The 26,238-nt window shown below is 36.9% G+C and overlaps 2 pseudogenes; one reads left to right on the top strand and one right to left on the bottom strand.

Moving 5' to 3' along the window:
• Positions 1-3,114: 3,114 nt before the first annotated feature.
• On the top strand, positions 3,115-4,335 carry LOC111748897 (olfactory receptor 5AS1-like; annotated as a pseudogene).
• Positions 4,336-19,319: 14,984 nt separating this feature from the next.
• LOC135229132 (olfactory receptor 4C16-like) lies at positions 19,320-21,381 on the bottom strand (annotated as a pseudogene).
• Between the last annotated feature and the right edge of the window lie 4,857 nt (positions 21,382-26,238).

Here is a 26,238-nt window from a genome sequence, read left to right as displayed (position 1 = left end):
TAGCAAAATGTGTTATGTTTCTTTATCTTTTTCATTTAAAATAAAGCAGCCACACCACTGGAAAGAGAATAATTGTCTACCCAAAGTCCTCCTGGGGTTGGGGAGTATCCTGGGATAATGTCTCCTTTGTCACAGACCGGAAGATAAACACTGATTCCTTACAAGACTATCTCTAAAACCTGGAGAGAAATGCTGCCAACATCTTACACAAAATAAATTCTACATTTCAAAATTCTAGATGGTGATAAGGTAGGTGACGTCCTAAAGCATCAGCAAATTATCTGTTGTGAGTGTAGCAATGATAATGGACCAACCAAAGAAAAAAAAGTATCTCTGTTGACTCTCTGTGGGTTTTTCTGAGTTTCAGTGTATTTGTGTGTGTTTCTGAGTCTGAGGGGGTGAAAGTAATGGTGACATAGCTCTGAGCCCCAACATGTCCATGGCATTTTCAGAATATCACTGTCCAATTTCTTGTGCACCTTATTGCCATAAAAGGGAAGACAACTAGGCTAATTTTTGAATCTGGGGGAATGGAGTGGTCTAATTAATTCTCTGCATCAGAAAACCTAGCCTCAGATTTTATGAGCACGTAATACAGACACACTCACAATATGATTGATTATTTTGTGTTTGTTCTTATATCAATTAAGAGGCTTACAGTTTTAAAGTCAGATATTGAATTATTAAATAATAATAATGACATTAGTGCAATAGCCATTATTATCATTTAATAATTCAATATGTAATGGCTGTGCAATGCTTAAGCTTTGGGTTGCTAACTGAAAGACTGGCAGTTTGAACCACCAGAGGCTCTGTGGGAGGAAAGACCTGGCAATCCGCTCCCTTAAAGATTTCAGCCTTTGGAAACCCTATGGGGCAGTTCTACTTTGTCCGTTAGGGCTGCTATTAGTTGGTATCTACTGGACCTGGCACTATAACAATAACTGTGTAATAGTAATAGCAATGATAATAGTCATGTATAGTTAATACTGGAAACCCTGGTGGCATAGTGGTTAAGTGCTACGGCTCCTAACCAAAAGGTCGGCACTTCGAATCCACCAGGCAGTCCTTGGAAACTCTATGAGGCAGTTCTACTCTGTCCTATAGGGTCGCTACGAGTAAGGATTGACTCAACGGCAACAGGTTTAGTTTTTCTGGTTTTATAGTAAATATTGGATACATTCTGTGTATCTATAAGACAATGCGCCCTGTAAAAAGTGCTATAATAAGTTATTCATTTTAATCCTGATTTTAACCTTATCATATATTAATATGCTTATTAAACAGAAATTGAAATATAAAGAAGTTCAGTGGCTTGTGGATTAAGAATCAGGCCTAAATTTAAACTCAGTCTGCCTAACTCCTGTGTTTTTGATCACCACAACACAATATCATTTGAAAGGGAGATAAGTGAATTTATTGTGGTAATTTCTAATTTTGTTTTTTCCTCTGCATAAATCCTTCAAACAGAATCTCAAACAAAAAATAATACATGGGAACCTTTTAGAAATAGCAGTCTCGTCAGGTGAGATTTCCATGAGAACCAGTGGGGCCAAACTTGTTTTAGGAAGTTAATCTGAGTTGAAAGTAGTGTGAGATGAATCTTCAAGAGAGGTGAAGATGTTCTGGGAGGTTCAATCAATTGAACTACTCAGTCTTCTAGGTGCCATGGGAACTCAAGGAAGGAAAATTGGACTTTGATCTCAAGAAATTTGTCACCTGTTTATGGATATCAGATTGACACGTGTTAAAAAGATTAGTGACCATGTTACTCACTGGATGATTTTGTGAATATAACTTAAAGGCATAAATTAGGTCATTGCTGAGGTTCCTTCTGGCACTAATATTCTATAATTAAATAACTATCATATCTATAGAATGGAGTAAAACTCCCTCATAGGGTTTCCAAGGACCAGCTGGTGGATTCGAACAGCTGACCCTTTCATAAGCAGCCAAGCTCTTACTTTAGGCACCTGCAGAATTTCAGTTCTCTAACCTCCTGCTGAATACTCCATTCCCATTCTAGCTTATTTGCACCCATCCTCTTACTGTTATTATTATCTTGCCTTTTGACCATCTAATTTTTCACATCTTGCTTATTTTAGAACTCTATTAGTTAGTGCAGAGATACAGCTGTTCTTAAAAATTCATTACTGTTTATGTGGCTTTACACCAAACATTGCCAAATCCCAGGAAAAAGAAAGACATGAACCTTGGGAGAGGAAAGCAACCCTTACAGGGCATGAGTAAAAGATGTGGTGCTGCCTGGACATTGCATCTGTGTAGAACACATACACACACACATACACACAGGAGAAGGCTTACCATTTTAAGAGAGCCCAGGTCATGGTCAAGGACTTATCCACTATGCCAAGGACAAGATCAGTTTCAAGACAACCATCTGGATATCTGAAGCCATTAAAACAAGAAAAATAGAAACAAAAGGTCAATTTATTTATATTTAATATAGTGTATTTAATAAATACTCATAGAGAGATTATGTGACAGTCACATAAATGGTTTACAAATATTTACTCAATTAATTATCTAATTGTCACACAGGGGTTTAGACACAAAACCTAGACTACACAATCATTAAAGTTCAAAGGTAAGATTTGAACTCCATCACCTCTTGCCTAGCGGTTGTTCTCTTCACTATTGTGTTAGGCTACCTCCCTGGATCACAAGTTTTCTTCTGTGGAACTATCTACTCTATCTGTAAGCACTTTCTTTTCCCCAGAATTTTTCTCAACTCTACTTTTATTTACAAAGAAAAAAAGTGATTTTAAGGTGGAAAATATTGATCTTTGCCTCTAGAATTTGCCAACTTTCATAAATCTATTATAATGTACATAGCCTTAAATGAGTTATTGCATCAAGAAATATCACCTTTTGAGTAATATCTTCTGCTATTAAGAATGACTTCCAATTATATCCTTTAATAGAAAACAAAAACAATTTGTGAGAGAAAATGCCACACCATTATTTTATTAATCTTCTGTTTGTTTCCTTAGAAGGAAGAAACAAGACATCTGTGCTTCATTCATCACTCAAGCCAACTCACATCTGTTGATACCATCTATCTCGAATGAGAAAAACACAAAAATCAAGAAGATGTTGGAGAATAATTATATCAGGGCAAATGAGTTCATTTTAGTTGGATTCACAGATTATCTACCTCTTAGAGTCACGCTATTCCTGGTATTTTTGATAGTATACACATTAACTGTGGTAGGAAATATGGGCTTAATAATCTTAGTTAATGTCAGTTCAAGCCTTCAAACCCCCATGTATTATTTCCTGAGCAACTTGTCTTTCTTAAAAAAAAAAAGCAGTTGCTCCTAAAATGCTGGTAAATTTCTTAGTATCTAGGAAGAGCACCTCTACCTATGGCTGTGCACTACAAATGTTTTTCTTTGCTTGTTTTGCTGATGCTGAGTGCATCATCCTGGCAGCAGTGGCATATGACCGCTACGCAGCCATCTGTAACCCGCTGCTCTATTCTACACTTATGTCTAAGAGAGTCTGCCTCTGTTTCATTGTGTTGGCCTACTTCAGTGGAAGCATGACTTCACTGGTGCATGTGTGCCTCACATGCAGGCTGCCATTTTGTGGCTCCAATGTTGTCAACCATTTTTTTTGTGATATCCCCCCTCTCCTGGCTTTATCATGTACAGATACCCATATCAATGAGCTTCTGCTCTTTGCCTTGTGTGGCTTCATCCAGACCAGCACTTTTGTGGTCATATTTTTCTCTTACTTCTGTATCCTTATTACTGTTTTGAACATCAAGTCGTCAGGGGGCAGAAGCAAGACGTTTTCTACCTGTGCTTCCCATCTCATAGCAGTCACCTTACTCTATGGAACACACTTGTTTATGTACTTACGTCCTACCACCAGCTATTCTATAGACACTGATAAGGTTATTGCAGTTTTTATTCAGTTGTATTGCCTATGTTTAACCCAATAATCTATAGCTTTGGAAACAAAGATGTGAAAAATGCTCTCAAAAAACTATTAGAAAGATACTGGGCTTTCAAATAAATAAGAAATAAAAGTATTCTTATTTCATTTAAGAATATTTGAGGCCCAATCTCCCCTCCCAATCTTACCATCTTCAATTACCCCATGCACAGCTTATGACTCAACCATTTTAAATGTATCACCATTTGCTAAAAATAAGGAGACCTTTTCAACCTCAATGTCTTCTAATACTCTGCCCTTCTTCCAGAAATTTTCTGTCTCTAATGCTTCTACTATGTGAGACATTTCTGAATTCTAAAAAGAAAGCTTAACAGCTCTCCAATGACAGTTCCCAAAATACTTTGTATATTGATTCACTAAATTCCTTATCATGCTGTATTGAAGGTATATGTAGACATATCTGTTAACCTACCCACATTAGAAGGTCGTTGGTTGCAGGGAACATGTATTATGGGTTTATTTTTCTAACATCTATATAGAGCCTAGCACATTGCATATCTTCATTACATGTGTGTTTATGGCTCGGTGGGTGAATGATAGATGGCTGATAGGATGGGTAAGTAGATTGGTAAATCTCTCAGTTTGTTTTTGGGAGAGGGAGTGTATATCCTACAGTTACATAGCATTTATCATCAGGGAGAAATGGTGTTGCCAATGATAGATGGTAGTTGTGTCTGGAAGGTGGGGTTCATTGGTTCTCAGGAAATCAAACAGAAGGCATATAGCAATAGCCTCTTCAATATTCGATCATAATGATGTTTTGCACTCTTTGGGTGAGGTTTGTTCCTGCAAGAGATTGTGGAATCTTCCATTGACTGTAGATATTTGTGAAAATCAAACAAGGTTTTGAAGATCATCAAGATTATAAATTCCATAAATTGCTTATTATTTCTACATATATTGCTGAAATGGCCTTTGAGGTAATATCTTCAAGGCAGGTGAATAGTTGCTCTGATAACTTTCTTATGGAAATTGGCAATGAAAACTAATTGAAGTGTAAGCAACCTTTTTTCTTGGATCGTTTGTGATCATTATGTTATCAGATATTTTCTGTAGTTACTTTTGATTCTTCAGTCTCTGTTTACTTCTTGTTTGTTTTACATTGAAAGAGTTAAAACTGTAAATTTTATGCATATGAATGTAGAATACTGTATTTTGCAGTAATTATGAAACTTTAGATAACTGCATTAGTTATACTGAATGTATTCCATTGTTAATTTAACACACAAATTTAGCCAAATGAATTTGGAATGCAATTGAAATATTATGTCTTTTTTGAGTGTCTCAGTGTCCTATTCTGTAAGTGGAGACAATAAGATATTGCATACTGGATAATATCATTTTGAGAAATAAATTACTATATGGAAAAAGCTACTAATATATGTATGATTTGAGGATTAAATGAGCTAATACGTATACATTTTCCTAGAATATTTGTAAAGCTCTTAGAACAGTGCCTGGCACACAGTATATACATACCCATCCAAACCCAGTGCCATCGAGTTGATTCCGACTCATAGCGACCCTAGAGGACAGAATAGAACTGCCCCATAGAGTTTCCAAGGAGCACCTAGGGGATTTGAACTGCCGACCCTTTGGTTAGCAGCCGTAGCACTTAACCACTACACCACCAGGGTTTCTAGTATGTGTATATGTATATATGTACATATATATATTACCATTATTATATTACTGTTGGATTTTAAGACAATAGGCTTTGATTCCCTGTGATATGATCAGTAACCTGGCATAAAATAGAATTGTCTGTGTCAATGGCCAATATCAGTCCATTTCAGCTCACTAATGACTAGGATCAATGTTTATGTGCTCCATTTCATTTTTGATGATTTCTAATTTTCCTGGATTCATACTTCATATATTTCATGTTCCTATTATTAACGGATGATTGCAGCTGTTTCTTCTCATTGTGAGTTGTGCCACATTAGCAAATGAAGGTCCTGGAAGTTTGAGTTCCTCCAGGTTGTTAAGGTGTACTCTCCTTTAAGGTAGCAGCTCTTCCCCAGCCATATTTTGAGTGGATTCAAGCCTGAGAGCTAATTTTCTGGCACAATATCAGACAATGTTCTGCTGCTATGCATAAGGTTTCATTGGCTATTCTTTTTTTCAGAAGTAGGCTGCCAGGACCTTTTAAGTTTGCCTTAGTCCAGAACCTTAGCTGAAACCTGTCCACCAAGGGTGACCCTAATGGTATTTGAATACCTGTGGCATAGCTTCCAGACTCATAGGAACAAGAAAGCTACCACATTATTGCAAACTGACAGACACGTGGGGAATTTTTTTGATTAACTAACGAAATATTTTTAGAATGTTTGTCTGTTAAGAGTCAATGTTAAACATTCTGGTTTGTCACATTTTGCGTTCCACTACCCTTTTTCTCCTCCTTTCTCATCACAGTGGTTTGTACCAGGGACAGATGCTGACCTAGGGCAGATACTCCATAAAATGATCAATGACTTAAATTTAGCCTACTCTACTCAATTATAAGAGCAAACTTATTCAAATTCCCTCCCTGAAATTCTGACTAGGTAACCTGACAAGATGGAGGGAGGAGGGGAAAGCTTGCAGAATGCATAGAAGGATGTCCTTTGTCTTCAAAACCAAAGGCACATGCAAGCAGATATTTTGAGAAAACAGAGAACATAAAGACAGTAGAGAGTAAAAAAGTAAGATAAAAGAAAAAAGGCAAATCATGCAAAAACTCAGAGAATATAAAAGATGACACACTAGAACTCCCAGCATCCTGAGGTACCCCAAGTACTTGAGGGCTCTCATGATTAAAATCATTTTACAAAGTAAAATGATCAGCATACTATTTTTAATCACTAAATAGGTCTGACTGAAACTCAGTACCTGATTCATTATCTCCAAAATACCAACTGTAATTTTATTATGACATGCAAGAAGTAAAACAACTAATTGCTCCCACCATTCTTTCATGGTGAGGAGCACATAGGAGATGAACATTTACTAGTAAATGAGTAGAGAACTATTAATAAGTTATTGTTGTTGTTAGGTACCATCGAATCAGTTCAGATTCATAGTGACCCTATGTACGACAGAAGGAAACACTGCCCTGTCCTGCGACGTCATCACAATTGATGTTATGTTTGAGCCCATTGTCGTAGCCATTGTGTCAATCCATCTCATTGAGGGTCTTTTTCTCTTTTGTTGACCCTCTACTTTACCAAGCATGATGTCCTTTTCCTGGGACTGGCCCCTCCTGTTAATAGTCTCAAGTGTGCGAGATGAAGTCTCACCATCCTTGCTTCTAAGGAGCATTCTGGCTGTACTTCTTACTAGACACATTTGTCTGTTCTTTTGGGAGTGCATGGTATATTCAATATTCTTCACCAACAGCATAATTCGAAGGCATCAGTTCTTCTTCAACTTTTCTTATTCATTGTCCAACTTTCACATGCATATGAGACGATTGAAAACACCACGGCTTGGGTCAGGCACACCTTAGCCTTTAAAATGACATCTCCACTTTTTAACATTTTAAAGAGGTCTTTTGCAAAAGATTTTCCCAATGCCATACATCTTTTGATTTCTTTACTGTTGCTTCCATGGGTGTTGATTGTGGATCCAAGTATTGAAGTCCTTGAAAACTTCAATATTTTCTCCATCTATCATGATGTTGCCTATTGGTCCAGTTGTGAGGATTTTTGCTTTCTTTATGTTGAGGTATAATCCGTAATGAAGCCTGTAGTCCTTGATCTCCATTAGTAAGTGCTTCAAGTCCTCTTCACTTTTCAGCAAGCAAGGTTGTGTCATCTGCATAACACAGGTTGTTACCTGATGTCCCTTTCTTCTTCATATAGTCCAACTGCTTGGATTATTTGCTCAAAGTATAGATTGAGTAATGTCTTAATTATCTAGTGCTGCTATAGCAGAAATACTACAAGTGGATGGCTTTAACAAAGAGAAGTTTATTCTCTCATAGTCAAGCAGGCTACCAGTCCAAATTCAGGACGCTGGCTCCAAGGGAAGGCTTTCTCTCTTTGTCGGCTCTGGAGGAAGGTCCTTGTCATCAGTATTCCATTTGTCTGTGAGCACCTCAGGCTCAGGGACCCCAGGTCCAAAGGAAGCACTCTGCTTCTGGTGCTTATTTCTTGGTGGTATGATGTCCCCCACACTCTGCTTACTTCCCTTTCCTTTTATCTCTTGAGAACTAAAAGATGGTGCAGGCCACACCCGAGCGAAAATACTTTTTTATTGGGTCAAGGATGTGACCTGAGCAAAGGTGTTGCATCCTACCCTATTCCTCTTTAACCACAGGCAAAGATTATAATTTATAATACATAGGAAAATCACAAAATGGAGGACAATCACATATGGCCTAACTAAGTTGACACATATTTTGGGGGGACACAATTGAATCCATTACAAGTAAGTATGGTCAAATGATACAACCTCATGCATAGTATCCCCTTGTTCTGTTTGAACAACTGCTTCTTATTCTTTGTTCTGGAATTCACATCCTTTGTAATGCTATCCGTAATTTGTTATGATCTACACAGTTGAATGCCTTTGCATAGTCAATAAAGCACAGGCAAACACAGCTAATCTTCCAGCACTATAGCAGACAGTGTTTCACTACTATTCATAAGGTTTTCACTGGCTGATTTTTTCAGAAGTAGACCGCCAGGTCCTTCTTCCTAGTTTGTTGTTGCCTGGAAGCTCAGCTGAAAGCTTTCTAACACAGGTGACTGTGGTGGTTAAGGTTGTGAGTTATTGAATAAGGGTTGCATAGCTTCCAGTCTCACAGCAGCATGCAAGCCCCAACGTATGACAAACCAACAGACACGCAGGGGTTACAATATGCGGTAGACCTAAACATAACATTAGTTTCCTTGGGATGAAAGGAGAGGTGAGAACCTTTGGGAACCTAACCAAAAGTAAAAAAAAAACAAATCCATTGATGTTGAGTAGATTTCTACTCATAGCAACCCTATAGGACAGAGTATGACTGCTCTATAAGGTTTCCAAGGCTTTAATCTTTATGAAAACAGACTGCCACATCTTTCTCCTGTGAAAAGGCTGGTAGATTAGAGCCAATAACCTTTCAGTTAGCAGCTGAGCACTTAACAATACTGCCACCAGGGGTACATGTCCATTAAAAATAGGGATCAAAAGCCTTAATTTTTAAGTTCAGCCTTGATTGTTAAGAAAAATAGAGGAGTCACTACCCCCAATACATAAATTTAAATTCAAAGACAAATTTCTATTGATTTCTCTTCCAGTTCACTAATCCTGCAATCTTATCTGGAAAGAGAAACTCTCAAGTTGAATTTAAAAGTGAGGAAGTCAATAAGCTCTTTGGAACCTCTAAATGTGCGGGCAGGATTTGTATATTTTGGGAGATAACTTGCAGATAATCAGGCAGTATGATATAAACCACATATTTTCTCCTGAAAAAAAAAAATCCACCCCTCTGCTACCTGGGATATGTACATGGTAGTAGAGGATTGATGAGCTAGGGATGTGTGGTAGGCTACTGGAATTCCACAAACTCACAGTGTGGACTTTCACTTAATCTTTGTGTATGAGGCAACATACTTCATCATTTTCCTCCCAGTGACGTCAGAAAATTTCTAGTTCAATTCCTATCTATGCATCTATCTATTGATAACCAAAAAAAAAAAAAACCTACTCTTGTCGAGTGGATTACAACTCATAGCGACCCTATTGAACAGAGTAGAACTTCCCCACAGGGTTCCTAGGAGTGCCTAGTGGATTCGAACTACCGACTTTTTGGTTAGCAGCCATAGCTCTTAACCACTACGACACAGGTTTTCCTATTAATAGGTAAGAAAAATGCAGTTGGCTTGGAGTCGATTCTGATACAAGGCGGTCCCACGTGTTTCAGAGCATAAATGTGTTCCATAGGGTTTATAAAAGGCTGTGACATTTTAGAAGTAGATCTCCAGGTCTTTCTTCTGAAGTTCTTGCAGATGGCATGAACTTCTAATCTTTTGGTTAATAGCTGAGCACTTAACTGTTTGTACCACCCAAGACTCCATTTATGGCTATAAGCATATGGTTATTTTGTAAAGGAACAAATCAAAATAAACTACTAATAGTGATTACCTTTTTACAAAAGGATGGGAAAGAGATACTAAGATTTTTTTTATTTTGTACATTTTTGAATTATTTGGATTTTCTAAACTTATGCACATATTACTTCATATTTTCATGTAAATAGAGACATCTAAGTGGTAAAATTTTGTACTGTGTTTTCTTCTTTTTATGTCTTTGTTTCATAGAAAAGAAAACCATAAATTCAGATTTAAAAATAAATAATACCATTTTCTGTTAAATATGATGAGCTATCCATAAAAACATTTTTCTTCTTTCTCTTGTTTACTAAAATAAAAGTAAAAAGAAAAATACCTGTTAGTCCACGATGATAAAAAAAAAAAAAAAAAAAAAACTCAGGAAATACCAGTTGCTGAAAGAGTTTCAGACATTTTTCAAAACATAGTGATAGGTACCTGACACAACTGAATAGAGAACGTTACAACCATCTGAGGAAGAATAGAGAAAAAAGCAAGTTAGTCCACCTGGAAAGCCCCAGAGATATTACAAGCTTGAAGCAACAGGTTCCACAGAATGCAGGGGTGAAACATACAATGGATTATTGGAGGATTATTTTATTTTCTCATGCTATAAATTATACAGAGTGATGATGGGAAAGACCATCAATTATTCATTTGCAAGTTCAAGTTGAAACTGAAGAAAATTAGAACAAGTCCATGACACCCAAAGTACAGCCTTGGGTATATCCCATCTGAATTTAGAGACCATTTCAAGAACAGATTTGAAGCATTGAACACTAATGACTGAAGACCAGACCAGTAGTGGAATGACATCAAGGAAATCATACACAAAGAAAGCAAGAGATCATTTAAAAGACAGGAAAAAAAAGAAGAAGAAGAAAATAGATGTCAGAAGAGACTCTGAAACTTGCTCTTGAATGTAATTAAAGGAATGGAAGGAATGATGAAGTAAAGGAGTTGAAAAGAAGATTTCAAATGAGGAGCAGGAGAAGAGAAAGTAAGTGTTATAATGACATGTTCAAAACCTGGAGATGGAAAACCAAAAGGGAAGAATATGCTCTGCATTTCTCAAGTTGAAAGAACTGAAGAAAAAATTCAGTTCTTGAGTTGCAATATTGAAGTATTCTACAGGAAAATATTAAAAGATGAAGAAAGCATCAAAAGAAGATGGAAGGAATATACAGAGTGACTATACCAAAAATAATTGGTCAACATTCAACAATTTCAGGAGGTAGCATGTGATCAGGAACAAATGGCACAAAGGGAAGAGGTCCAAGCTGCAGTGAAGGAATTGGCGAAGAACAAGGCTCTAGGAATTGAGGAAATACCAGTTGAGATGTTTCAACAAATGGATGCAGCACTGGAAGTGCTCACTCATCTATGCCAAGAAATTTGGAAGAGAGCTACCTGGCCAGCCAACTGGAAGAGATTCATATTTATGCTTATTTTCAAGAAAAGTGCTCCAATGGAATGCAGAAATTATCCAACAATATCGTTAATATCATGCATGAGTAAAATTTTGCTGAAGATCATTCAATAGCAGCTGCAGCAGTGTATTGACACAGAACTGCCAAAAATTCAAGGCATATTCAGAAGAGGACCTGGAACCAGGGATATCATAACTGATATCAGATGAATCCTGGCTGAAAGCAGAGAATACCAGAAAGAGGTTTACCTGTGTTTTATTGACTATGCAGGGACATTTGACTGTGCTGTGTGGACCATAACAAATTATAGATAACATTAAGAAGAATGGGAATTCCAGAACACATAATTGTGCTCATTAGGAACCTGGACATAGACCAAGAGGCAGTCATTTGAACAGAACAAGGGAATCCTGTGTGGTTTAAAGTCAATAAAGGTATGTATCATGGTTGTATTCTTTCACCACACTTATTCAGTCTGTATGCTGATGAAATAATCCAAGAAGCTGGACTATATAAAGAAATGTGGTATCAGAATTGGACGGAGACTCATTAACAACATGTGTAATACAGATGATACAACCTGCTTGCTGAAAGTCCACTTACTGATGAAGATCAAAGACCACAGCCTTCACTGTGGATTACACCTCAACATAAAGAAAGAAAACAAAAATCCTCACAATTTGACGGATAAGCAACAATGGGTGCAAGTATAAAAACAATTGTGAGGATGGTGCAGGACAGGACAGTTTTTTTTTTTTTCTTTTGTACAATAGGAGGATTATGAATGGGAACCAATTTGATGGTACCTAACAACAAACAAACAACATATACATAAAGCCAAGAAAAATCTCTTCTACCCATAATGGACAGGTTTCAACAGAGCTCCTATACTAAGACTAGGAAGAAAGGTGATCTATTTCTGAAAATCATTCAATTAAAACTGTATGGATTGCAACAGAACTTTGGCTGACTTGCATGCTTTGTACACATCATTAAAAGGACCCATATCTAGAAGAGAATACCATGTCTGGTGAAGCAGAGTTAAAGCAAGTAAGAGGGAGAGCCTCGGAGAGATGGGTTGACAAAACAGATGTAACAATGAACTTGAACATGCCAGCATTGGTGAGTATGATGTAAGATCAAGCAATATTGTGTTCTGTTGTACAAAGGTCTCCATGGGCAGAGTCTACTCAAGAGCATCCAGCTATCTATCTCTACTCTCCTCTCTCAGGTTGGCTGTTTATGGGTGATGCAATACATGGTAGTATCAATATTCTGAGATCATGACAACAATTTCACACTTCTGTTGCTCACAAATGCATATTGTGTCCTAGACAATCTTTATGGGATATCATGTCAATGAATCACATAGTCTGTAAGCCTATGTGTAGTTGGAGGCATTGTGGAGAAAGAATCCACAACCTATAATTAAAGTATTTATCATTTCAATCTATATCTGAAGAATTTATAATCTCCAATAATATTTATGATTAAGGTTACAGACAAAATTAAGATTGTTAATCATCTAACTTTAAAGTAGGAAGATTATCTTGTATTACCCAGGTGAGGTCAGTGTAATCACAAGTATCCTTGAAGAAAGAGGCAGAAGAAAAAAGGGGGGTGTGGCAATGGAAGAATGGTCAAAGATATACAATGTGGCTGACGTTGAAGATTTAGGAAGAGAGTCATGATCCAAGAAAGGGGGTGGTTTCCAGTTTCTGGGAAAATCCTAGCATCACCAAAAGAAACATAACCATAATGACACTTTAATTTTAGCCCAGTGAGAACTACTTCAGACTGTCAACCTTGAGAACTTAAGATAATAAATTTGGGGTGTTTTAAGCACTGTATTTGTGGTGATTTGTTACAGCAGCAGTAGAAAGGCAATACAACACCTTACAGCATATACTTTAAAAATCCAGCTTCAGCTGTCCTTGGTAATTCATCAAATTGCAAATCATTTGTGAGTGCCCACATGGCAAAATTTTTTTCTATCTCCATACTTATTTTCTGTCCTCCTATGCTAACATCTTCAAGATTAACTCCCGTAGGAAAGTGTTCCCCATTTCTCACCACACATATTAGCTAGGTACTGTAATTACCTCATATATATCATTTTTAAAAGAGTGAGGGTTGTATTTTACTGCTTTGACTTTCCTGAGATTTGCCTTTGGTTACTTGTTTGGAAGTAATAAGGGATATAGGAGAAAGTTCTGGAAGAGCACGACAACTGCTTCAGATGATGTAATCACATGGGATCGAGGCAGGGAAGATATTTCTTCCCTCACAAGGGGGAACCAACCCAGAGGATCCAGATAATTTTGGGGGTTATATACCTACCCTTCTGCAAAAACATTTCCCTGTTTTATCTCTGAGAGTCCCGTTCTTTCTCTATCAGGACAGTGGTTTCAGCAAAGGGTATGTTGAGGCTGAAACTTCAGTCTTCTTTGCAGTTCTGCCACTTTTATTATAAAATTATGACCCTGATCTAAAGCACAATTTCTGCCTGCAAGAGACTTGGTGACAGTGACAGCAGAGGTTTCATACTGAGTACATGTCCAGGAGACATAAGAGATGGAGAGTTTCTGAGTAGACACCTACATTGTATCCAATAAACACTCCCTTTTTGTCTTTTCCTTTACTTGAAATAGAAGACATCTGTAAAACTTTTCTAACTGGAGTCTACTGCTGTGAAAAACTTTCAATAGCAGAATCAAACTGTAGCTTCTCTAATCAATGATAAATGACTTGGAATAGATTTTACTTTGAAATTCACAGAATCTGAAAAAAAATAAGTGATGTATATAAGTCACTATAATTCCTCTCAGAATTTACAGATTTCCATGTCCACACAGAAAAATGGATGGTCATTTTCTCAAGCTAGAGAAACCCCAAAGCACTTGGTACAATAAAATCGATGCATATTTAATAACTTTAATAAAATTTAGTACAAAAACAGAAACGGAAGTCTCAAATAAACAAAAACATTCATGTCTAATTTTCTTCTATACAGATAAAAATACAAATAAGAAATGAAATTGAAATTGGGTCCTTAATGGCCATGTCATTAGAGACTGTGGTGTCAGTTTTCTCTACTCAGTTTATTCTCTTCTCTGATTTGTATTGAAAACTCACTGAAATTTCTATCTGTCGCTTACTTATTTCTTTTCCAATGCCCCTAATTCCTCCTCTGAATTATCATATTCAGATTTGAAAAGTGAAAATCTACGAGGATGGGAATTAAGAATATAGAGGCTAACTGTAATCTCAATAAAAACAACAAACAAGCTCATTGCGGTTTTTTGGCTGTAATCTTTACAGAAGTAGGTTTACCATACCCTTTTCTCCAGAGCACTGCTATACCACAAATCAACATAAATAAGGACAGAGAAAACACCAGATCAAAATTACAAGTGGTTATACGCATCCAAAGGATGCAAAGAGACCACTGTGAAAAATCTAAGGCTATAGGCCTTGCATACTTGTTTGTACCTGGGGAGTCTCTTCCTTGACATGAAATTGAGTCAACACTAACCAGTGTATATGTTCGGATTGCCTATTTTCCTGAAGAAACTGGCACTCATTCCCCAAGATAGGATTCTATTAAATCCAAAATAAGAAGATACTATTTTCTGTTGAATTCTTATAGGTCAATTCAAGCTATGAAGAAGGACTTGAAACTTCCATTCATCTTTGGTCATCTGAAATCAGTTTCTTGCTCCATAACTTCCTCACAGCATTCTTCACCTCAGCATTTCTCAGTGTATAAATCAGAGGGTTAATCAAAGGAGTTCCAATTGTATAAAACACAGCTATCATCTTATCCATGGGGAAGGTGGTTGAGGGGCGTGTATATATAAATACACAAGGAACAAAGAACAAAATGACTGTGATGATATGGGAAATGCAAGTGGAAAGGGCTTTTTCCTCCCTTCAGCACTGTGGTTTCTCAGAGAATGCAAGATGATAACATAGGAGAACATCAGCATGACAAAACTCACTGTGCAAATAGCCCCACTATTGGACACCAGTAGTAGGTTGATCACATATGTGTCTGTACAGGCAAGTTTCAACAAATGCTGCAAGTCACATACATAGTGATCAATCACATTGGGACCCCAGAAAGGTAAACTCAAAGTTAGAAAAATCTGAGCTGAAGAATGCACACAGGCCCCTACCCAGGCTATAGCTACCAACACACTGCAGACCCGCCAGCTCATGATGCTCATGTAGTGCAGGGGTTTACAGATGGCCACATAGCGGTCAACGGCCATCAGGATAAGGATCAAGATCTCCAGGCAGCCAAAGAACTGGGCTGAAAAGACTTGGATCGTGCACCCTGATGCACACCTTTCCTGACTTTAAACCAATCAGTATCCTCTTGTTCTTTCCGAACAACTACCTTTGATCTATGTAAAGTTTCCTCATGAGCACAATTAAGTGTTCTAGAACTCCCATTGTTCGCAATGTTATCCATAATTTGTTATGATCCACACAGTCGAATGCCTTTGCATAGTCAATAAAACACAGGTAAACATCCTTCTGGTATTCTCTGCTTTCAGCCAGGATTCATCTGACATCTGCAATGATATCCCTCTTCCACGTCCTCTTCTGAAACTGGCCTGAATTTCTGGCAGTTCCCTGTCCATATACTGCTGCAGCCATTTTTGAATGACCTTTAGCAAAATTTTGCCCATAGAATCCTTCAATATTGCAACTTGAGAACTGATTTTTTTCTTCAGTTTTTTTCAGCTTGAAAAATGAGAAGTATGTTCTTCTCTTTTGGTTTTCTAACATCAGGTTTTTGCATATGTAATTTTAATACTTTAGTTTGTCTTCTGTTCCCTTTTGAAATCTTCTTTTCGACTTTTTTACTTCATAATTTTTTTCCAATCCCTTTGACTACTCTATGTTTTTTTTTTTCTTTTCTATCTTTTTAATGAGCTCTTGCTTTCTTCGTGTATGTTGTCCATGATATTATTCCACAATTCATCTTGTCTTTGGTCATTAGTGTTCAATGCTTCAAATCTATTCTTGAGCTAGTCTCTAAATTCAGGTGGCATATACTAAAATTCATACTTTGGTTCTCATGGAATTGTTCTAATTTTCGACAGCTTCACTTGAACTTGCATATGAGCACTTGATGGTTTGTTCTGAAGCCGGCCCCTGGCCTTGTTCTGGCTGATGATATTGAGCTTTTCCATTGTCTCTTTCCGCAGACGTAGTTGATTTGATTCCTGTGTATTCCATCTAGCAAGTCCACAAGTAAATTCGCCATTTATGTTGTTGTAAAACGATATTTACAATAAAGAAGTTCGTATTGCAAAATTATATCATATGTACAAAGGTCTCCATGGGTGGAGTCTATTCAAGAGTATCTGTCTATCTATCTCTACTCTCTTCTATCAGCTTGGCTTCTTATGACACATGGAATACATGGTAACTCAATAGTCTGAGATCATGACCACAATTTCACAATCTGTTGCTCACAAATGCATATTGTATCCTAGGCAATGTTTATTGAATATCATGTCAGTGGATCACATAGTCTGTAATCCCTCAAACATTGTATTTGGAGGTACTGTGGAGAAAGGAGCCACAATATATATCTAAAATGTTTATCATTTCAATATACATGTGAAGAATTTATAATTTCCAATAAGTATTTACAATTAAGGTTATAGACAAAATTAAGGTTGCTAATCATCTAACTTTAAAATAGAGAGATTATCCTGTATTATCCAGGTGAGTTCAGTGTAATCACAAGTATCCTTAAATGTGGGAAAGAGAGGCAGAAGAGAAAGAGGGAGATGTGGTAATGGAAGAATGGTCAAAGATATGCAATGTGGCTGACTTTGAAGATTTAGGAAGGGGTCACGATCCAGGGAAGCTGGGTGGCCTCTAGATTCTGGAAAAGCCTAGAGCCTCCAAAAGAAATGAAACCACACTTACACCTTGATTTTAGTCCAGTGAGACCTATGTCATATTTTCAACCTAGGGAACTTAAGATAATAAATTCGGGGTGTTTTAAGCACTACATTTGTGGCAACTTGTTACAGCAGCAGTAGAAAAACAATACAATACCTTAAGGCATATACTTTAAAAAGCCAGCTCCAGATGTCCTTGCCAAAACATGAGATTGCAAATCATTGGTGAGTGCCTTCATGTTAAAAATTTTCAATCTCCAGACTTATATTCTGTCCTCCTATGCTAACACCTTCAAGATTAACTCCCATAGTAAAGTGTTTCCCCATTTCTCTTCATATATATTAGCTAGATACTGTAATTACCTCATGCATATAATTTCTAAAAGAGTAAGGGTTGTATTTCACTGCTTTAACTTTCCTGAGACTTGGCCCTGCTTAGTGTTTTGGATGTAACAAGGGATATAGGAGGAGGTTTTGGAAAAGAACAATTATCTTTGCACAACAAGTGCATCAGATGATGTAATCACATAGAATCAAGTCACGGAAGACTTTTCTTCCCTCACGTGAGGGAGCCAGCTCAGAGGATCCAGATAATTTTGGGGTCCATGTTCTCACCCTTCTACACAAACATTTCCCTGTTTTAGTTCTGACAGTCCCATTCTTTTTCTATCAGGACACTGGTTTCTACAAAGGAAGTATGTTGAGGCTGAACTTTCAGTCTTCTTTGCAGTTCTGCCATTTTTACTATAAAATTCTGACTCTGATCTAGAGCACAATTTCTTTCTGCAGGAGACTTGGTCACAGTGGTAGCAGGGGCTCTATACTGAGTACATGTCCAGGAGATAGATTAGATGGTGTGTTTCTGGGTAGACAACTACACTGGATCCGATACACACTCCTTTTTTCTCTTTTCTTTTTCTTGAAATAGAAGAAGACATCACCAAAACTCTTCCAACTGGAATCTGCTACTATGAAAAACTTTCAATAGGAGAATAAAACTGTAGCTTCTCTAATCAATGATAAACTACATGGGATATATTTCACCCTGAAATTCATAAACTCTAAAAAAAAAAGGTGATGTACATATATCACTATAATTCCTCTTGGAATCTACAGCTTTCCATGTCCACACAGAAAAATAGATGTTCATTTTATCAAGCCAGAGAAATGCTAAAGTTTTGGTACAATAAAATTGATACAAATTTAAAAACTTTAATATAATTTAGTACAAACGTAGAATTCAGAAGTCTCAAGTGAACAAAAATATTCATGTCAAATTTTCTGAACAGATAAAAAGACAAAAAGAAATGAAATTGAAATTGGATTTAAATGATCTTGTAAATAGGGACTGTGCTGTCAGATGGGTAGTGACAAAAGTTGATATCTGTCCCCACTGCAGAAACATATATTTCATATAAACATTCAGTCCTCTCTACTCAATTTATTCTCTTCTCTGATTTGTATTAAAAACTCACTAAAATTTTCTATCTGTGGCACATGTATTTCTGTTTCAAAGCCCCAAATTCCTTCTCTGGATTATCACATTCAGTTTTGAAAACAAAAGCTACCAGACTGGGAATTTAAGAATACAGAGGCTAAATGTAATCACAATATAAAAATAACAAACAAATCCGTTGTCACTGAGTTGATTGCAACTCATGGCAACCCCCATGTGGTTTTTTGGGTGTAATCTTTACAGAAGTAGAATCACCAGGCCCTTTACTCCGTAGCAATGCTTGCTGGGGTCCAACTGCCAACCTTTATTAAATAGTCCAGCAACACCACAAATCAACATGAAGAACAGAGAAAACACCAGATCAAAATTACAAGTGGTTATAGGCATCCAAAGGAGGCAGAGAGACCACTGTAAAAAATCTAAGGCAATGGGCCTTACACACCTGTTTGCACCTGGTGTGGTCTCTCCCTCAACATGAAATTGAGTCAACACTAACCACTGTATGTGTTCATGTTGCCTATTTTCCTAAAGACAGGAAAGTACTAAATCCAAAATAAGAATATACTATTTCCTGTTGAATTCCTCTAGGCTGATTCAAGATATTAGGAAGCATTTGTAACTTCCATTCATCTTTGGTCATCTGAGATCAGTTTCTTGCTCCATAGCTTCCTCATGGCATTTTTCACCTCAGCATTTCTCAGGGTATAAATCAGAGGGTTAATCAAGAGTGTTCCAATTGTATAAAACACAGCTATCATCTTATCCGTGGGGAAGGTGGTTGCGGGTCGTGTATATATAAATATACAAGGACCGAAGAACAAGACGACTACAATGATATGGGAGATGCAGGTGGAAAGGGCTTTTTTCCTCCCTTCAGCACTGTGGTTTCTCAGAGAATACAAGATGACAATATAGGAGAACATCAGGATGACAAAACTCACTGTGCAAATGGCCCCACTATTGGACACCAGCAGTAGGCTGATCACATAGGTGTCTGTACAGGCGAGTTTCAACAAGGGCTGCAAGTCACAGAAATAGTGATCAATCACATTGTGACCACAGAAAGGTAAGCTCAGGGTCAGAAAAATCTGAACTGAAGAATGCACACAGGCCCCTACCCAGGCTATAGCTTCCAACACACTGCAGACCCGCCAGCTCATGAGGCTCATGTAGTGCAGGGGCTTACAGATGGCCAAATAGCTGTCAACGGCCATGAGGATAAGGATGAAGATTCCAGGCAGCCAAAGAAATGGAATGAAAAGACTTGGATCATGCACTCACTAAAAGAGATAGTACTATTCTTCAGAAGGGCATCCACAATCATTCTAGGGGCTATGGAGGTAGAGAAGCAGGTATCAGATAAGGATAAGTAGAAAAGGAAGAAGTACATTGGACTCCCAAGTGCCCAGCTGGTCTTAATGGTGAAGATAATCAACAAATTACCCAACAGTGTCCCTAAGTAGAAAAGCAAGAAAAAACAAACACTATTTTCCTTTTAACAGGCTCTTGTGTCAACCCAAGCAGAATGAACTCAGTCACATTATTATTCAGCAGCATGATTTCATGAATGAGGAGAAATGGTTCATCTGAAAAAAATAAATGATACAGGAATTAATGTATGGTGTTATGTAACTGTGTGAAATATTTTAAGCAATTTAATTTGTGGTGCTATGCAATGTTAATGATATTTTCAGCAAAACTAACTATCCCTCATCAGGGACATTCTAGCTCTTGTTTCCTAATGAGTCACTTTATCTCTTTGTCTCTCAATTTATAACAACTTCTTCACAGGACAATTTTAAATCTCAAATAAGCTTATAAGAGATACTTTCTTAAATCACTCTTTAAATGCAACTGCTTGTTAGCTTTAATATTTTTCTGCTCTTATGAATTTGTTTTACTTGAGGATACAAAACCAGGATATATGGTTCCAACTTGTTTACTTATTTTTTTTCTTATTCACTAGACCTTGGGGCCCATGGATTGCATTGTTTCTCACTCAGCATTGAGGACATATCCGTCTTCTCTTTTGAGTTTAATATTATATATATAAAGCCACACACTATTCCCATTCTTATAAAGAATGTCTTATTTTTACATAGATGTAGGCATTCCATATTAGCGATGCATTCTTATATAATGTATATTACTTATAAATGTACAATAAGCCAAAAAAAAAAATTGTTGCCATCAACTCAATTCCACCTCATGGAGACCCCATGTGTCACAGAGTAGAACTACTCTAGCGTTTTCTTAGCTATAATTCTTACATAAACAGATCACCAGGCCTTTCTTTCATGGTGGTGCTGGGTGGGTTCGAACTACCAACTTTTATGTACATAGTAAAGTGGACCAAAAAATATATATGGCCCAGCTATTTACTGAACACTCTTTCCCAGATATCCCAGCTTAAAAAATGAGTAAGAAACATTCATTTACCCCATTGTTATTCAAGTTGCTTCTGACTCATAAAAAAAAAAAAAACATAGTAGTCCTATAATACTTATTAAACCAAAACCAAACCTATTGCCATTGATTCGATTCCTACTCTTAGCTACCCTTTAGAATAGAGTAGAACAGCCCCTGTAGGGTTTCCAAGGAGTGGCTGGTGGATTCAAACTTCTGACCTTTGGGTTAGCAGCTGAGCTCTTAACCACTGTGCCACCAGTGCTCCATTAGCTTCTAACTAATCTATTTTTACCTTCAAACACCTTAATGATATTTGGTACTTGACATTTGCTAATAAGCACAAATGAAAGTTTTTTGACAATTGGTAATATTGCAAATATTCCCATTTCTATTTTTCTTCCTCCAATTTCTGAAAAGCTGAAAAGCACCTCTTAGAGCACTTAAAGTCCCTGAGCTTACATTTCCAAATTAAAAGAGGTGTGATGATTGCTTAATAGTTCACGCTTCCAGTTTTTAGCTTAAGCATTTTAGATCTGGGGCAGTAGGAGTGGGGGTTGTTACCAGACACACCAGGCAGTTTGTTGTAGGATCAAAGCGTGACTGTAATTCCCAATAAAGTTTGCATTATCCTTAGTAGTTGAAAACCCCATGTTCCTAGAACAGAGCAGAAAAGCAGAAAAGGGAGGGCAATGTGGTTAGAAGAGGGATTGTGGATAACCAGTAACTGACTTCTTTATTAAATTTGTTTTCTGTCCTGCCAAATTTAATGATTATTATTGAAATTTGAAATGTAACATCTTTCAGTGAAGACTTCTTTTACAAATTTAGACAGAAATAATCAAAACCTTCACTTTCAAGAGCAAAACTTTTTTTTTTTTTACATCTTTCTCATCACTATGACATTGGAAGGGAGGCCATATGCATGTAAAGACATATACTGAAATGTTATGTATTTAAATATAATACAGAAGACTGAATTATCTTATTGTGTTCTTCCCAAGTCACATCCATACCTCCAATACATTGTCTAGAAAGTTATGAGTTGGCCAAAATCCAGACTGGGTTAGTCAAAGTAGACTAGCTTTCTTCTTCCTTTGTAAATTCTCTTTTCCTCAACAGCCTTCAAATAAATCTTATCTTCCTCCAAAGTAAAACCTACCCTTGCAAAATTTCCCGATAAAGTTACTCACTTTGGAGTGCCCAGAATAAAACATAATTTTCTTTGGACTATGTGTTTTCTATGTGATTCTGGGCAAGGATAAACTGTAAGAAACCTGACTCTTGGTATCTTAACTGTTACAGTAAGTTCATTCCTTTCATTACTCATTTTTAAATGAATGATACATCATAAAATATTTGTATTTGAAAATACGGTAGGCATTGAAGGTAAGATGATAGAAAAGTCTCATTCATCTTCAATAGTCTGTGATTTTGGTCACTCCTTTGAGAGTGGCGTTTTGGGTTTGTATATTATCAATCTCATTAGGTTATCCATTACTAAAACAAGTTAATTTTCTACATATATTTTGACATAAATCCTTAAGTTAAATTATGAATCATAAATACTTTTTATTAACTTGTTTATAATTTTCAGTTCTGTCTTAATTTTCTAGTACTGCTATAACAGAAATACCACACCTAAGTGGATTTAAAGAAAATAAATTTATTTTCTCATGGTTAGGAAGCTAGAAGTTTGAAATCAAGGTTCAAGCTCTAGAGGAAGGTTTATTCTCTCATGGGCTCTGGGGGAAGGTCCTTGTCTTGGCTCCTTGGCGATCTTCATGTGGTATGGCATGTATCTTCCCTGATTTCTCCTTGCTCACTTCCTTGTTTAATCTCTTTTATATATCAAAAGAAATTGATTTAAAACACTCCCTACACTAATACTGTCTCATTAACATATCAAAGAAAATCCATTCACAGATGGGATTACAGCCACAGGTATTGGAGATCAGCAGTCTTAAAGCTCATTCATATTCCAAACAAACCAGATTGCTTTAATCATACATTTATTAATATCCTTTAGAAACATATTCTATCACCTCAAGTACACGTATTTTTTTGGACAAAGGAATTTTTCATCTACAAAATATCATGATCTAGAAGAGCATGAATATAGTTCCCAAATTGACAAATATTCATTGAATTCTGTGTCTAATAAGGATATATTCAACATGCAATGGGAGCGTGGGAGTAAGGATTAGTAAGTGTATATGTGGGAACTTCATAATGGAAATAATGTAAAAGCCAGAGATTAGAAATGAATAGGGATGAAGCTCTCAAAACCCATCTTGCTATTTCTGTTCCTCCTTTTCTTATCCAACCACTTCCTCCTTCTCAAAACATCCTGATCCAACTACAGAGGAACCTCCTTTAGGCAGCCGTCAATGCTTGTCTTGTAATGAAGGGAATTCTCTCTCCTACTTACTACAAGCTTTCTTTATAACATTCTTGTAATTTTACACATTTTCACTTACAATACACTTCTATGTATGGAATTGTTTTAGTTTCCTTCCTTAGATAAGATTCTTGGAAAACTATGAGCTCTCAGAATTTATTTTCTACTGTTTCAAATCAAACGCCTTATGCAATGTAGGTGCTCAGTAAATGCTTTTGAACTGAACTTTCCCTACCTCTTAAAATGTACCAATACATATTACTAATTACTATATAATATTACTAATTAATAATATTACAATGCTATTCTGATTACAAGGAGCCCTGGTGGCACAGTGGTTAAAACACTTGGCTGATAACAAAAAGGTCGGTGGTTGGAACTCACCAGCTGCTCCTCGGGAGAAAGATGTGGCAGTCTGCTTCTGTAAAGATTACAGCCTTGGAAACCCTATAGGCAGTTCTACTCTGTCCTATAGGGTCACTATGCATTGAAATTGATTCAAAGGCAATGAGAATTCTGATTATGAAATGTATTCACACCATTCATTTAATGGGGCTTTCTTTCTATCTTATGTAGTATGAAAGACAGACAAATATACTCTGAATTGTTAAAGCTGGGGGATAAAGAGATAGATTTTAAGTAACTTGCCCCTATGAGTTGAAATTGACTTGATGACAATGGGTTATGGTTTTATGGGTTAGTGAATCAGCTCTATAACTGTAGTAGAAGATAATGCACTTTACACAGCACCACACTGCCATGTAAGACACTGACATCCATGAAGATGAAATCTTAAGCATTTTTTTTCATATGAATACTTGACCCTTGTTGTTAGCTGTCGATGAGTTGCTTCCAATTTATGTCAACCCGTGTGTGTGAGAGAAGGTTAACAGGTTGTCCCATGATTCTTTGGCTCTCAAAAGTCCAGTGTAAGAGGTGGTATAGTCTGCCTTTTGAGCTCCTCACTCTATGTAAGTGAATCCCTTGAATTTTGATATCTGGTAAAGAGATACCTTGGAAACATTCTGACTTGAGGACCAAAGGTTGCCATAAAATTCAATATACATTACCTATCCTTCCAGTGGAAACCCTAGTGGGGTAGTGGTTAAGAGCTACAGCTGCTAACCAAAATATCAGCCATTTAAATCTACCAGGTGCTCCTTGGAAACCACATGGGACAGTTCTACTCTGTCCTATAGGGTCACTATGAGTCAGAATCATCTTGATGGCAGTGGGTTTGGTTTTGGTTTATGCTTCCAATATCCGGTTGCTCCAAACACAATGACAATTGTTTCTCTTACTGAATTTTATCAGACAGAGAAGCAGGAGTATTACAGAGGCGCAATGGTAACAAGGTGTGAAAAGAAAGTAGGTCGGATAGGGACAAATGTTGAGTAAAAGGGATGATATTTACCCAAACTATTTTCAGGAACTACTCTCCCACATACAGGGCATACTATTCTTCAAAGTAATTATATAGTTTTTAGCTTCCTTATCATCATGTTTGCTCTGAAGTTTCTCTGAGATGTCATTCTTCAACTTTTTAAAATAAACCTCAGAAGAGTGTCAACTGCAAATTATATTCTTTCATTTTGGAAACATGCAAGGAGTAATTATTCTATCCTGTGATAGTACAATATTCTACTTAATGTACTCACTTGGAGGTGGAAAATCTGGCATTCTCCAGAAACTATGTCAAGGTCATCACATCTATTAACTTTTTATCTAATTTCTTATTAGTCATAACCTCTTCTAACTTTCCAGTACTCGAAGCTCTTTGCTACAACTTCATTGCTACCTTACAACAGAAGCATTTGTGAACTTTTATACACTCCACCATCTCAAGAAGCAATAGCCCTGGGCTTCATCCATCTCTCCCCACACAGCAATGATAGCTTTTCACATACCAGATGCTCATATTTGTTGAATTCAAAGATAGATTTTCCTCCTCAAATTTGTGTTTTCTTCTATTTGTTTCCTAAGTTAATGGTCAACTTTTACAAACACTGAGTTAATTTTTTTTTCCTTGTTCCTTTCTCAGAGTATGTGGCAGCAGTATAGTGACAAAACATAAGGAAGTCTATTAGAATATCATGCTGAATTACTCTGTAATGATGTCTTTCTGAGTTGATAAAGATGGAAATAATCATTTACTTACCTGTTAGTAGATTGTCTAAGTTACTATCAAGTCTGTCTATCCTTTTTTTAAATAAGCATTCTCATAGAATACTGGGGGGAGAAAAGCTCTCTGCATTCTAGAGGGAATATTTTGAGACATAATGATGTCAGTTATTATCATTCTAGAAAGTATTATTCCCTAAAGTTTTCCTTCCTGTGCTAGTCAGAAACATCCCAGGTGTTGTACTAAGCTTAACTTTTTGCTTATCTATTTAGCCTATGAGAATAGCAAGTTGTTGTTTGGTGCCATCCAGTTGATTCTGATTCATAGCGACCCTACAGGACAGAGTAGAACTGCCCTCATAGGGTTTCCAAGGTTGTAGTCTTTAGGAGAGCAGATTGCTAGGTCTTTTCTCCCAGAATGGCTGACTGGTGGGTC

The sequence above is a fragment of the Loxodonta africana genome, unplaced genomic scaffold (assembly GCF_030014295.1).
Source record: "Loxodonta africana isolate mLoxAfr1 unplaced genomic scaffold, mLoxAfr1.hap2 scaffold_100, whole genome shotgun sequence".
Taxonomy (NCBI): domain Eukaryota; kingdom Metazoa; phylum Chordata; class Mammalia; order Proboscidea; family Elephantidae; genus Loxodonta; species Loxodonta africana.
This window is presented reverse-complemented; position numbering and strand designations above follow the sequence as displayed.